Source organism: Syngnathus floridae, chromosome 11 (genome assembly GCF_059516105.1).
Source record: "Syngnathus floridae isolate MCC-2025c chromosome 11, RoL_Sflo_1.0, whole genome shotgun sequence".
Classification (NCBI taxonomy): Eukaryota; Metazoa; Chordata; class Actinopteri; order Syngnathiformes; family Syngnathidae; genus Syngnathus; species Syngnathus floridae.
In genome coordinates, this window is record NC_142423.1 from 11,364,165 (window position 1) to 11,378,133 (window position 13,969).

General features: G+C 39.4%; 1 long non-coding RNA gene across 1 annotated transcript in view; it reads left to right on the top strand.

Moving 5' to 3' along the window:
- The first annotated feature begins 3,263 nt into the window (after positions 1-3,263).
- LOC148391084 (uncharacterized) overlaps positions 3,264-13,969 on the top strand; it is a 32,473-nt gene continuing 21,767 nt past the window's right edge. The window contains exons 1-2 of the long non-coding RNA XR_015861365.1: positions 3,264-3,425; positions 4,161-4,244. This is a non-coding gene — a long non-coding RNA (uncharacterized LOC148391084). The remainder of the gene's footprint in view (positions 3,426-4,160; positions 4,245-13,969) is intronic.

A 13,969-nucleotide genomic window follows, 5' to 3' on the forward strand; every position in this document is an offset into this window, starting at 1 on the left:
ATCATATTAAAACCTCCCCGATAGCGTCAATCAAGTCGACACATTTTAGAAACAGAATTTTTATAATAACTAATTAGATTACTACCACAAGGTTTTAATGATCAGTTTTCAGTCCTTGGCCATCAACTATGTTGTTTATGCTATGACCATCCATAAAAATAATTTCATATTATTACAGTAGACTACAAACAGAAAAAAAAATCACATTAATGAGATTGCTTATCTATGAGAAAATGACAATTATGTTGTGTATACCCCTAGACTTCTTCCACTATTATGGAGTGGAGTTTTAATGAATGCAATTGTGCCTGTTTTTCTTCTTTTTGCTTCCTGTTTTGTTGTGACAAAGGTCCTAAAAATGTCAAAACAAGTGCTGACCAAGCATCACACAGTACTTGAGTTGCCAGCCATTAATGCACAGAGTAAAATTGGTCATATACAATCAGCACATAGACTCCCACTGCAATAAGCAATGTCCATTAAATAAGAACTGGGAAAAAAAATGCACAAGAATCTTTAACTGATAACTGCATTTGCAGCATTGCAGCAACCTACATGTTCATTCTCGAATGCGCCGCCATCATGCATGGCTGAGCGGGTGAGTGAATAATTGATTAGTTAGTTAGATATTTCTTTTTGTGAACACATTCAGTCATTACTGTCCACTGCTGAAGGGCCTTTCATGTGCCGTCACACAGCCAGCGCAAATGCAAGATTCAATTAGAAGCAGGCAGTCGGTTCAAACAGAGGCCAACACGTACTTTGGAAAGGCTAACTATCATTGACCTGCCAGTAAAATGGATAAGGAGGCTTGTAATAGAAGCAACGGGAATGCCTAGTCATTTTGTAGTTGACAATTTAAATCAAGCTCGCCTGAAAATTTTATCACCACTTTTTTTTTTTTAATTCAGATGAATCAAACAAGATCGAATCGAGATTTTCTGAACAGCATTGGGAATATGGGACCTAATCAGAAAGGTAATTGCTCATTACTTTTCATTTTCAGCCAGTTTGCTGCAGATTGAAAAGGCTGTTCGCTCTCTGCGCTTGTCCTACTTTGCGTCAGACAAAATGCCCTGCTTGAATAATTGCGCTTTGAGAGTTGGGCGCACTCATTGAACCAGGCGCCGCCACTTTAATGGCGAATGACAATGAGACAATTTGGGATGTTGCTTACTTACAACAAGCCACAAACAAGTCACTTCATATTAGCCGGCTAGCCTCTTCATGCACTCCTAAATCGTGGATGTGAGGTTGACTGAGGACTACAAATGTGGTGTGAAAATGAGTGTGAATGGGTGTCTGTCTGTCACACTTAGTCATGTGACCAAGTTCCACCTTTCTGTGACCCCGAATAGATTTAAAAAAAAAAAATTGATTGGAGATGAATATTCTGCAGACGACGTTTGATCGGATTGATTGAAGACTGACATCGTTGTTACCCATTTCCTCCTCATGATTTTCTCGACAAGATATCTATCCCCTTTTGTACACAGCCTTGAGTGGAAGAAGCGGTGCTGAATCGGAGCAAGGAGTGTCAGAAAGAAAGGTGGAAGAGGTTGCGTTTCCTGTTCTCCTTGGCTCGTATATCTGTGGCCGTGAGGCAAGGCTGTGGCCGGTGGCAGATTAACGACTGTGAAGGTGTCTTCATTGGATGCACGGGCTCCTCTGGTAAACGGCAAGCCGTAAAAAGTGTGACAGTAAGGAGTAAAGTGGGACTGGCAAGGAGGGAAAAAAAAAGAAGCAAGTATTAAATGAATGGTTCACATGAGCAAACGGCAAAAGATGTTAAAGTTGAGGATGAGGCATTATAAAGAACAATGTCACCATGAGATGAGGCTGTCTGTGTTGTACAAAATGTATCATCCCCCACTGGGAGAGCGCTGTTTCACAACGTTGCCTTTGAATACGAATGAATGAGATAAGGCCATGGAGCAAAACACAAACACAAGGCCATCAATTCTCCTGGATGAGAAATCCATCCTAAAAAAAAAATCGTCATATGTACTGTCCAGAAAAAAAAAAAGAAACGGGAACAAATAGTTCCCAGTGGAGAAATGAAACCCAATTTATTCATAGTCCTTCAGCTCAGTACTGTGAAGATTGACAACCGAGTGATTTGCCGCAACTGTTAATCTTCTAAAATGAGCAAGTAGTCAGATCTTTGCTCCAGCACCCACACTAAATAATTCACTACTTTGCGCTTCAGTTTCATTTCATTTACAACTTTGTACCCCCTTGTCAGCTATAAGGATTCCAGTCATTGTCATTGTATCATGTACCACTTTGTTCTGCTCTGCTCAAAGCCTGCACTGCAAAAAACTGAAAGAAAAGAAAAAGAAAGCTCCTCTTGTGCCTTTTAAAGACACTGACAAGTACTGCATGCAACACAACAGGAAAAATAAATGAATATACATATATGTATACACGTATACACTCTTTCATATTGAACAATCGCCTTAATGTTTTCCGCAACACTATTTTCGCCAATAAATATTTATTTATTCATTTATTTATCATTCTTTGATATATATAATAATTTTTCTATTCTGTTGAGTGTCTTTGCTGGTCTGCTGAGCAGGAAGCAGACGTTTCCATCAGCAGAGCGCCGCCTGGTATTCATCATGAAAGGTCTAAGCGAAAGCTTATGCTCATCAGCATCTGCTTGGTATGCCAACGATGCGAACATCCTCTTCATCATGCCCACGCTGTTTTTTTCCTCATTGGCATACGGGCTCGCGACTCACTTGTTAGGTACACAAAAAATAAAACTACTGCGGCGTAATCAGGACTCCCTTCGTTTTAGATAATTACATTCGGATTGTACCCAAAGTGTTTGAATGAGGTGTTTACCCAATCTCAGTTGATTGATACAAATATTGAAATAAAATTCAGCATGAATCTCAGCATTGTTATTATTAGTGATATTGCTGCAACATCACAATTAAAACAACACCTGTATCACAACAATTCAATGGGTGATGTTCTGATTTGCTTCTGAGTTACTATAGTGGCACTTTTGGGGGTAAAAATCTTTCATTCGAGCATGTGCCACAAATGTCTTCACATTTTCTTCACAAGTAATGAATGGTTTGGTTGACATATTTCTGCTTCATGTGCCACATGCACAGATCAGCACCCTGAGTATAATGTAGTGACTTAAAAAAAAAAGTGCCAACTCAGTGATGAATAATTCCGACTGAGAATTGCACTCTGTCGAGCTGTCAAAAGATGTAATACCAATGTTAACCATAGAATGGCAGCGTCTCCAACTCGGAAGTAGTTTGGAAATGTCGCGGCTGGCCACATCAACGCAAATCAGTGCACAAACAAATGCGGTTTTGTATTTGCAAAGTGCATGATGATTAAATAATTTCGTGTCCTCTAAAAACATGGAGATGTTCAGCACAATCCAGTTTGCTCAGGTCAGTGAGTTCTTGCACAAAATGTTGGTTTTATGTTCAGACGTTTTGAGTGATCTTTGAATGGGAGTTTTTTTTTTTTTTTTATGCAACAGAGCCCATGAACCCTACCCCTTGTTTTACAATACATAATTTGTTGCGTAAATTATGCGTAAATTATTACCTGCAAAACTAGTGTCAAGAAAAGTCAAGAACCACCATAAATCTGAGGATAGAGCTCATGCACTCTGCATTTCATACTATATGAAAACACTGCTGAATCAATATTAATTTGTGCTCCAACCTTCAAATACTGCATATATGTTTTTCAACTTTGGTCCAATGCAAAGCACCAAAAGTGTCAAATATACAATCGATCAACATGGCAAAGAAAATACACAAAAAGGAAATATTGCATTCAAATTCAGGAGGGAACTTTTCAGTTTCTGTTGATTATAGCGACGTCATGTGGACAAAGGCGGTAGTGTTTTGCCTAAAGTTGACCACATTTTTGGGAAATCCTGAGCTACTGCTTGCCTGCATTTGAACTGCACCGTGTGTGGGCAACCATTTTGAAGATGATATTTTCTGGGGTATAACACCCGCAATCTTTACTCTGTTTTGTTTCCGTGAGCCTGCTGTCACATGGGAACTGGTGAGCCTACATACATTTCATTCGAGCGTTATTTTTTTTCCTGCATTTCTATGCCTCCTTGCAGAATCCCTAACCCTCAAGGGAATTGTGTTCTTTTTTGACAGCAAACTTGGGAGAATGTCTGATTATAGCTACATACAAGTCAGACGACTTGAGGGCTCAGCCTGCAAATACCCCTGAAAATCCAGGTAAGAACTGAACCTAGTATTTTTACAGACAACCCATAAACACAAAATGTCTGCATATGTGGGAGTAAATTTTTATTTGGAACTGTTATTCTGTGGTTTGAAATTCTGAATTCTATCATCTTGATTTCTTGGAACTAGAGGCGGGTACCGGTGCCAATCCTAGCTTTATTTTAAGGTATCAGGACTTGCGACAGAGGTCGATACCAGTATCAGTTGTCCTCTTATGTCCAGCTGTTTTATCATAAGGAACTATGCAGTAGAAATTAGAAGAGTAGAAAATTACCAAGATTTTCAGAAAATATTGGGATACATCGGTCTTTTTGTAAAATGATCCTTTGGTATCGGTGACTTCTTAATAATCAGTACTTGTACTGATATGGGTCTGGAAAAAAAGTACTCAAACATCCCTGCTTAAAGCCAAACTATAAAACTTCAAATATGGCAGTAGACTTGAGTGAAGTTTTTATTATAAGGCTCCAAGATGCTGCGTGAATGTTTTATCACTTCAATGTGAAGAAAAGCGGCTTTAAGGTTCACCGCGATAGCCAGGGTTAGAATGAGAATTGCAGATTACGTTCTTGAATAATTCAAGAACAGGTATGTGAATGGCACTTCGTGTATTTACCTGAATATGCTCCAGGGACTCAATGAAGCCTTGAATGTCAGGGGGAGAAATCGCATTTGATAAGAGCTCTTTTGGTATTCCGCAATTGCAATATGCCCTTGCAGATATTGTGTAGAGGCGACAAATTCCTTAATTGATAAACATTTGAACGCTTGTAGAAGTCATAAAGAATTGCTTCTAAAGAGACGTAAAGGACCTTGCTCTTGCTTCCTTCAAAAGCTCTCTTTGTGGCTGTGATGGGATTAATTAGCTGCGGGCGAGTATCCAAACATGATTTCACTCAGGGTCAGAGCTGAAGAAGTGATCTAAAGAACAAAATGGAAAATGTGAGTGATGATTAATTTGCAGACACAAGTGAGCGCACAATGTATACCTCGAATAGCCGCAATACATTTCAGAATAACTACTAAAGCTGGAAACTGGAATTGATGGCGGTGAATAGATGAACTCATAGTATTGAACAAATTCTTGGAACTGTTTGTGAAAAGTGTCAAATTTGTGAATATACCAGCAGAGAAAGTAAAACACATTTCCTTATCACACAATAATAATTCAAAATGTAGAAATTGACAAAAAAAACACTGGCTGAAGCAAATATTCATTAATTATATACAGCACTGAAGCCGATTGTACCATTGCAAAAAAGAGATGCACAACACCAAGAGCGAGAAACATGGCGGCTGTTTAAATCAGTGGGCAAAAGGTGATTTTTGTAACTGCAGATTGATGCGTGTGTGTGTGTGTGTGCGAGAATGTGTCCTGCCTGAAGCCAACTTGGCTCCGTGGGGCTATGTATCCCTTGGAGAGGTGATTAAACAAAGAACTAGGAGGCCTACGTCTGTCTCTGTTGGAGTCAAGCTGAATCCGCGTGTTCCTGTGGCGCTTCACGTGACCCCCACGCGACCCCCACGCGGGCCCACACACTCAAATGAAAACGAAGGGACTGACTACAGCACAAAGGAAAACACGGGAAGAAAAAAAAAAGACAAATGCATCAAGTCCACCCCCCCTCTTTCTCCAATTGGAATATATTTATATTCATATTCCGACTTGTGTCTCCTTACTATCAATGGACAATCTTCCAAGGTCTGCTCCTTTGGTTTCCAGTGGAAGGTCATCTGGTCAGTTTTTTTTTCTGCCAGGCTCCAGATTTTGAGCTGATGAAAAACAATAGTTCTTGTGAGGACACGGTCTGTCTCAACCCCCCCTTGAATGAAAACCTCGCTCTCACCTTTTGAAAACAAGTCACGACTCGTGTGAAGGCAGCTCGCTTTTCGTTGCACTTTGAAGTTAGTTGTTCTATCGTTTCACCTCCCGTAATTGTGATGCACTCGATGGCGTCTGCTACCCAAAGATAGTACGGCAATTCTTTTTTTTCTACCCGCAAAGGAATGTTGACAGTCATTACAATAATTAGCTTTTGGTTTTGTTTTTGCAATCAGACGACAAGTGGACGTGTTTCTCCGCTAATTGTTTTTTGATTTCCGAGATGAGGCGTATGTTTGTTTGTTGGTCCAGCTGTCAGATGCAGGCCCTTGAAAACTTGAACTTGATGTGTTCACATTAAAAGCCCCATTAAAGTGAGATTCAAACTTCAAACCGCACACTTTGCACAAAACACATTCTAGACTGTCAATGACGGCTATTTATTTATATGTGTAGATTTTTAATTGGGGGGGATATACTACTGATAAGCATCTTTCCTGAAAAATTGGGGAACAAATAATGTGAAGGCTAACAATGTGTAATTGTGTAAATTCTTGTTAGTGTTCCCAAGGCGAGGCCATTCGCATAAGCCGCATTCATTTTGTCATCGCAATAAAACTTGTTTTAAAGGCAGCAACTAAATGCTGCTTTTGAAGTCTGCAAAATTGATGAGAAAAGACATTTCTAAATCATTTCAAAATGAGTTGAATGAAAAGCTGAAGATCTCGCTCATCAAACAAAGGCAGCTCAAGGCTGACTGAAGTAGGGACTTGTGTTAAGATGATTATTTATATTCTTGTGCACATGACCCCCCAAATATAACACACGTAAACATTTATTTTATTGGCTTCCTTTGAAAATGACAGCACTCGGTTTGAAATTAGATGGATCAAAGTCATAAATTTAACATTATAAAACAGTATGGTTATTGATGTGTTTGGAGAACAACATTGGAAACCACAAAAAAAAAAACATCTGGATTTTGAAACTGGTTGGGGGAGAGATTCTAGTCTCCTTCCTTCGCACAGTCAAGTTGCCCTGGAGCACATTTTGACATCTCTCCCTCCCTGCATGTGATGTGCAAAATGTGTGTGTGTGTGTGTGTGTGTATAATGCATCCAACACAATATACCCAGCAGAGTGAAAAATTAATTTCTCCAAGGACTGAAATAACATAATACATGCAAAACAGTGCTTGCTTGGGGACACTGTATAAAAGGTAAAGAAAAACAGAAAACAGTGATCTGCAAATCCTTTTCAACCTAGATTCAATTGTATACACAATAAAAGACATTCAGGTGAATCTTCATTTATTACTGCTATTATTTTCCATCCAGATTCTTATCAGCAAATCCAAGCCTCTGTAATGCTATGAAAGCTTCTCGTCCCCCGTAGTTGTGCTTTCCAAAAGCTAAATGTCCACAGTCAGCCTTAAATAAAGTGCTGACAATTTCCGAGCAAATACACATAAGCACACACTCACAAAGAAGTGCAAAGTAAGCTCTAATATGAAATAAGAACAGCGGGTCTCATGGTGGCAGCTTCCAAAACATTATTTTGTATTGGACATTCATCTAAAAAAAAAAAACTTCCAATAACAACATGCCTGCAAACAACAGCAGGAGTGTGCATGGCTGTCATCTTTAAATTCCTTGTGGCCACACAAGGATAGATGACTGCTATACGCTCCCCCCCTCCCTTTTTTCTTTTTTTTTTAATATTCTGATGGTAAATAGCCTCAAAAAGAAGCCCCGCTGTGATTTGCTGTTTCTGATGCTGCAATGCAAGTTGCAGAGTGAACAACAACCCCAAAGTGATGATGCCACTCGCATTTATTCCAAAAAGAGCTTCACATTGTCTTTCATTTCGCAAAGCGCTGTTTCACGCAGCGGCCCGCCGAGCGTCGTGCAAAATCATATGGGCTCTTAATTTTCTCTCCTTCTTCCCGGCCGCCGCTTGTCTGGTGATGAAGTGGCTCGGTACGGCTCATTGGACGAACAGGCGCGACACTTGTGAAAACAGTCTCGGAAATTACGAGAAGGAAGTGAGTTTAGGAAATGAACACCAACGTGGCCTCCTAAATGTTCACGTGTGCTACAAACACATTTCAGGATTTTAAGTGACACTTCTAAACATACACACAGTCACCTGAATACATAATTAATATATATATATACACTATGCATATATTTTAGCAAGTTTTTAAGTTTTTTTTTACTGTTCGTCTTCTCTAGCTTCACTTTTGTGAACTCTACAATATATACCATTCGTAGCACCTCCAAAACGTATATCTTGATTTCTGTCAATCAATACAGCAGTAACACGATTTATATAATTGGAATTAAATGAAGAATGACACAATGACCAAATCAATACAAATATAATCCTAAATGGATCCAAACAAAATGAAAGATCCGGTGGTGTCTTCTTGTTGTCATCTCTAATAAAACACTATTGGTTGGTGCAGTCAAATGTTTTTTGGTCATTAAAAGCAACTGTCTCTCAAATATAAAAAAAAAATTAGATTTTTATGAGTGAGCTGCTAAAATTAATTCCCACCAACAAGGGTAACATTTTACGTCCAAAGAATGATGGCTGTAAAAAAAAAAACATGAGACAATTCCTTCAGTGGCAACACCACTTAAAGGCTCCAAAAACTCCAAATTGAAGACTGAGCTCAAGATAACAGGCTGCCGGCGAGGCAAAAAGCTTCCGGCTTTGTTTTTGAACTATTTGCTTTACTCATAGCGGCAGTTAAAGCGAGGTTATGCCCACTTTAATTATGCATGCCGCATTTTAATTAATGCGGTGCTTTGTCTTTGCTGGAATGTTTTTCTATTTTGGCTCCACAGTGCATCCTTATCTACTTGTGTGCAAATGGAGTTATGAAAAAGCGTGTAATGTGTAAACACAAGAGCGCCTATTGAGACAATACTTCTAAATGTGTCCTCTGGGAAACTTGTGCTGCAATATGAAAAGGGAGAATATGAATATAAACATGATGAAAGCTTTAAAGATTATATTTTTTACTGATCTGGTAATGATAAGCTTGAAAGGCCAATGCCACTTTTCGCTTACCTTATATGTCAAAATTAATTATAGGACAAAAGTAAGGCGTTATGGAACTTGCTCCACAATTTCAAAATTGTTTCATGTGCTTAAAGTTGCGCAAATCACTGCACCCGAATCTGCAAATGCATATTGTAAAATCGTATTCGCCTTCTCAATCGGTCTCATTTAGATGATGTCTGACGACACAATTTCACAGTCCACTGATTTATCTCATCACTTTTTTCTTTTTGCACAAATGATATTAAAAGTGCATTATGTCCTCAGATTTTCCAAGCAGAGCATTTGTTTGTACTCTCGTGTTTATCGTTCCGGGAGTACACTGAAGGCGCATCGGTCATTGTCAGACTTTTTCAGTTTAGCCATCAAAATGTTTTCTTTTATCGGCCTCACGAGTTGCAGTTAATCCATCAAATGTATTGCTCTCGCTGCCTCAAATATTTACCGATTTGAGTGAAATTGGGACTCGGTGACAGTCACGGCGGGACAAGAGGGAAAGACCGAGTGCTTCTCCTCGACTCCTTCTCATCTTGGCGCGGCGGTTGAACGTTTGAACGAGGAGTGTCGAGGCCCAAACCTTCGGGGGTATCTTTGAGATTAAAGTGCCCTCGATCGCGTGCTCTCACATCACATTCAATATTATCAAGTGGGGATTTCATTTACTGGCTCGGAAAAACGGGAGGGTCGCGGGGAAGAACTGTCGAGAAGCCTTTGTAGGACCTGAAAGCAGTTGAAGTCTCTGAGGTGGAGAGCCTGCCGTTTGCTGCAAGACGGCATACCAAGATGCACAAAACTGAATATGTGTCGTGGCTTGTATTAATCATTTCCTCTTTTTTGGCAAATACGCATTGCGACGCAGATGGCAGAAAGAAATTGTACCCATGAGCGCGTTCATGCTATTGCACCGCCGTATGGACTTTGAAATATGAATGCGGATTGACTAAGAAAAATGGGCAACCTATTTTCCGACAGCTCAGCAGCAAAGTGGCTTCTTAAAGGAGACGTATTTCTATGTTTAAGGCACCCTCATAGGCACCAAGCAAAAAAAAAATATTTGGGTCCACTCATTCTCACCCAGCTCTCCTTGATTTGACCCCTGCTCAGATATACTTTGCTGTTCAAAGGTTTGGGGTCACCCAGACAATTTAGTGTTGTTCACGAAAACTATCATAATTGCACAAGGATTTTCAAGGTTTTTCTTTCTTTCTTTCGTGCATTCCTGATTACTAAAATGATTAAAAACTGAGATTTTATTTGACAAATTAGGACATTTGTAAGTGACCTCAAACGTCATGGTTTAAGTGCCAGGAACATTTTCGAACGTCCTCTATTCAATGCCAACATTTTGTTGTCTTTTCCTCAACTTTATGTTGTTATGAGTGGAGCTGGCCTCTTGTAGCAACGTTGGGAAAAATTAACTCAATAAACTGTTTGTGGCACCTTTTAATACATTTCAAGTTGATTCTTCAGTTGTGTTGGTGTCGAATATCGCTGGCTCCAACTTCTGTTCTTCTCAGTCACATAAATGAAAAGCTCGCAGCCAAAGGGCCTGCCCACTAATGATACACTCTCTTAATTAGATAAAGCAGCTCTTGCTAATTTGCAGTCTGCCTCACGAGTACAGTAGATTGAGGCGAGCGAATGGATCCTCGGTGCCAAAACGGCAATTTTGTCAGGATGTGGCTTTCTGGACAGGAAATAACACAACTTTGTCGCACACAATAATAATACATTGCAAGAATGAGAAATGCTTGCATGCATGTTGTGTGGAGGACAGTTACATATTAATCACGATCCCTCGTCATAATACCCTTAGAACCATAAATAATTGCCGCTCCTCGTTGGGGCAGTTGCAATGTGGTGCGTTTCATAATTTGGGATGCCTGATGATGATGATGTGTGAGTGCATTTGTGTGTTCGAGTCCTTAGCAGAAAAGTGTCATCATCGTCTGCAATGCACTCTGCCAGCTGAGGATTATGACTAATTTAGGAAACAACCAAAACACTTGTAAGAAAATGTCCCTCTGATGATTTGACGGCTTAAGTTATTAAAATGTAATAAGGCACCGCGTGTACGATTTTCAAGTGTTGGGCCATTGACTTCGTGTCACTGATTATTTAAGGGAATAGAAATGTACCTATTCATTCATCCATTTTCTTAATAGCGTAACGCGGATTTTCTTATGTTAAATCAGTTGGGCAGTAATGGAAAGTGCTTAATGTGCTTTTCAAGGGAAAATGAAACAGAATAGCAAAGCAAACAGCCCCCGACATATGCTGCCGACTCGTTAGAATCAAATTGCATCCTTGCTCTAAATGTCAAGACTTGAAATTTTAAAGTTGTTTCAATTTGAATGAATGAATGAATTTTATTTGTTTCAAACGTGTAAACTATACATCATCAATCAAATGAAGACAAATAAAATAAAAAGCAAAAACAAGGTGAATATATATATAAAGTATAAATACTAGGTATAAACAGAAAATAATCGACTGCACAAAAACTTTAATTACTTTGAGCCCGAAAAATCCAAATTGTATTGTTTAAAAATACAAATTGCATTCTTTTACAGTATATTTCAGTACACAAAAAACCCTCAAAATATCAAGGCAACAACCAATGAGAGAGAATTTATTTTCCAAAGCCACACAAGACGGCCTCATTTCTAAGATGGACAAATCACCGATTATTTGTCCTGCACGAATGAACTGTACACAACGCCCACTCTGTGCTTTGTCCTTTCAAATAGAAATAGCCTGTTCGGAAAGTGCAATTGATAGAAAAGCAACACGTGTTGCGAAAGGTCTTGACCTCAGCACTAGTCCACCTCCAAACAAATGTCACCACGGTTGGTTCTTCCTTGAATGATGATGAAGATAATCACAAGGAAAGGTCTCTCGAGTGACATTTTTGAAACCGCTTGTTATTGCCGCACACGATTGAATTATTGCTGTAAAGATCCGCAAGCAGATGTCGGCAATGTTGACAATGTGTCACACTTGCAGGCGCTAGGTAACACAACAATAAGAAGGAAAGAGCGGGAAGATAATTGGTGACATCGGTAAGGAACCTCGGCGAGCGTTGATGTCGGGCTGTCCGCAAAAGGATCATAAATGTGTTTAGAGTTTGGCGGGAGAACGACTCCTTTAGGATCCATTTGAAGATCGGCGTTAACATACTGCTGCTACTTTAAACAACATCAATCACATTTAGCGAGGCCCCGGAGAGACGTGTCCTTTATGATGCACTTGTGAATTGATTACTCACTCAGGATTTAGTTGCTCTGCTTTTTTAGAAATTCCGTACCCCTCTCTCTCTCTCTCTCTCTCTCTCTCTCTCTCTCTCTCGCTCTCTCCTGTTTAGGATCATGTGTAAACATTCATTTTTGTGTAAATGATAAAATACTAATGACACGTTTCATGCCGGTGGGTGTGATGACTTCTCCAACATTTGGATGATCAGCTGTAATGAGACAGTTCTGCCGTGACTTGGTTTACATCAGTGCGTCCACATGTCCACCTGGACACTGAAGCAAAAACGTCCACATTCATTTTTATTTTGACACTCTTATTTTTTTAATTAAGTATAAATTGATTTTCGTAGGGCCACCATCATCCATGCCTTGTTGGACTATAATGAATTTTTTTTTTAACCTCTCTTTATGACAAATTTTCAATTAATATGATGAGAATGTTAGTATTCTTTATGTGCGTATCAAATCTTCCAATGACATTTATAATTACCCATTTGTCATATTCCACATAACAAAAGGCATGCACAGTACACCGAGACACCTACTAAAATTACGTTCACACTCCCGGCGCTAAATCTGTCCAATGACTGTCATCTTATCAAATTTAGGTTTTATCGCTGAGCTCTGTAGCAGTTTTTCTTGCTGAGGAAGGGAGAGAAAAAATTCTTACTATATCAGCTTCATATCACATTTAAAGTAGACGTGTTTTCATATTCAACAAAATCTAGGCTTGATGAATTCCTAAAACGTTTTCCCTTCTTCAATTCCATATCGTAGACATATTGCAGAATTTTGTCTGGATGAAGTATCCTTTTAGTTAGAACATTGTATTGCAAAAATAATCATAGTCTTACATACCTAATTACCATAATCTTAATCTAATTGTGTCTCAGTAGCTGCTTAGTTATTCATAGCAAAGAGTGGATGTTATGTTTTTAATGTTTTATGTTTAAACACGTGTCTAATCTGCTCGTATAACAATAGCTAATGAAGCTTTACCCTGCTAATAGCAAAAAGGAAGGAAGGAAGGAAGAGTACTCTTTAGGGAAACATCGACTGAGCGGTAAATTTGACATTTTGTTTGATGCAAGTCTTCTAATTATCATCTCTGTTTGGCTTTGAAGCCACATTTCCTTGTGAACAGTTTTGGAATCCCTAGCGAACCGACCGTTTTGTTGCCATATCGCTCCAGCTTTGTTCGCCTCTTATTGGCAATGATGTCAATCCTGCCAGGGAAATATGCAACACAGATTGGAGAGAATAATCAAGTTTACTATTTTAGATTCTAAACTTTCTTGGAGGCGCTAGGGAGGGCGAGCGCTGAGGTTATCAATAGGCCTTGAGAAAGGTTCAGAACCAGAGCGGTGAAATCCAGAACCGAGAAAGCTTGCCAGTGAGGATGAGGTATGAGGTCGCAAAAAAAAAAACCAACAACAAAAAAGTCAAGCTGCAAAATATTCACCTCGGCAGAGCTGAGCAAGAGAAGAAATGTCGAAGGCAGGGGAATGATTGATTGCTGACAGCCGCTGGCCCGACTCCCACACTCCAGACTCGGCTTCTGAAATTAAACC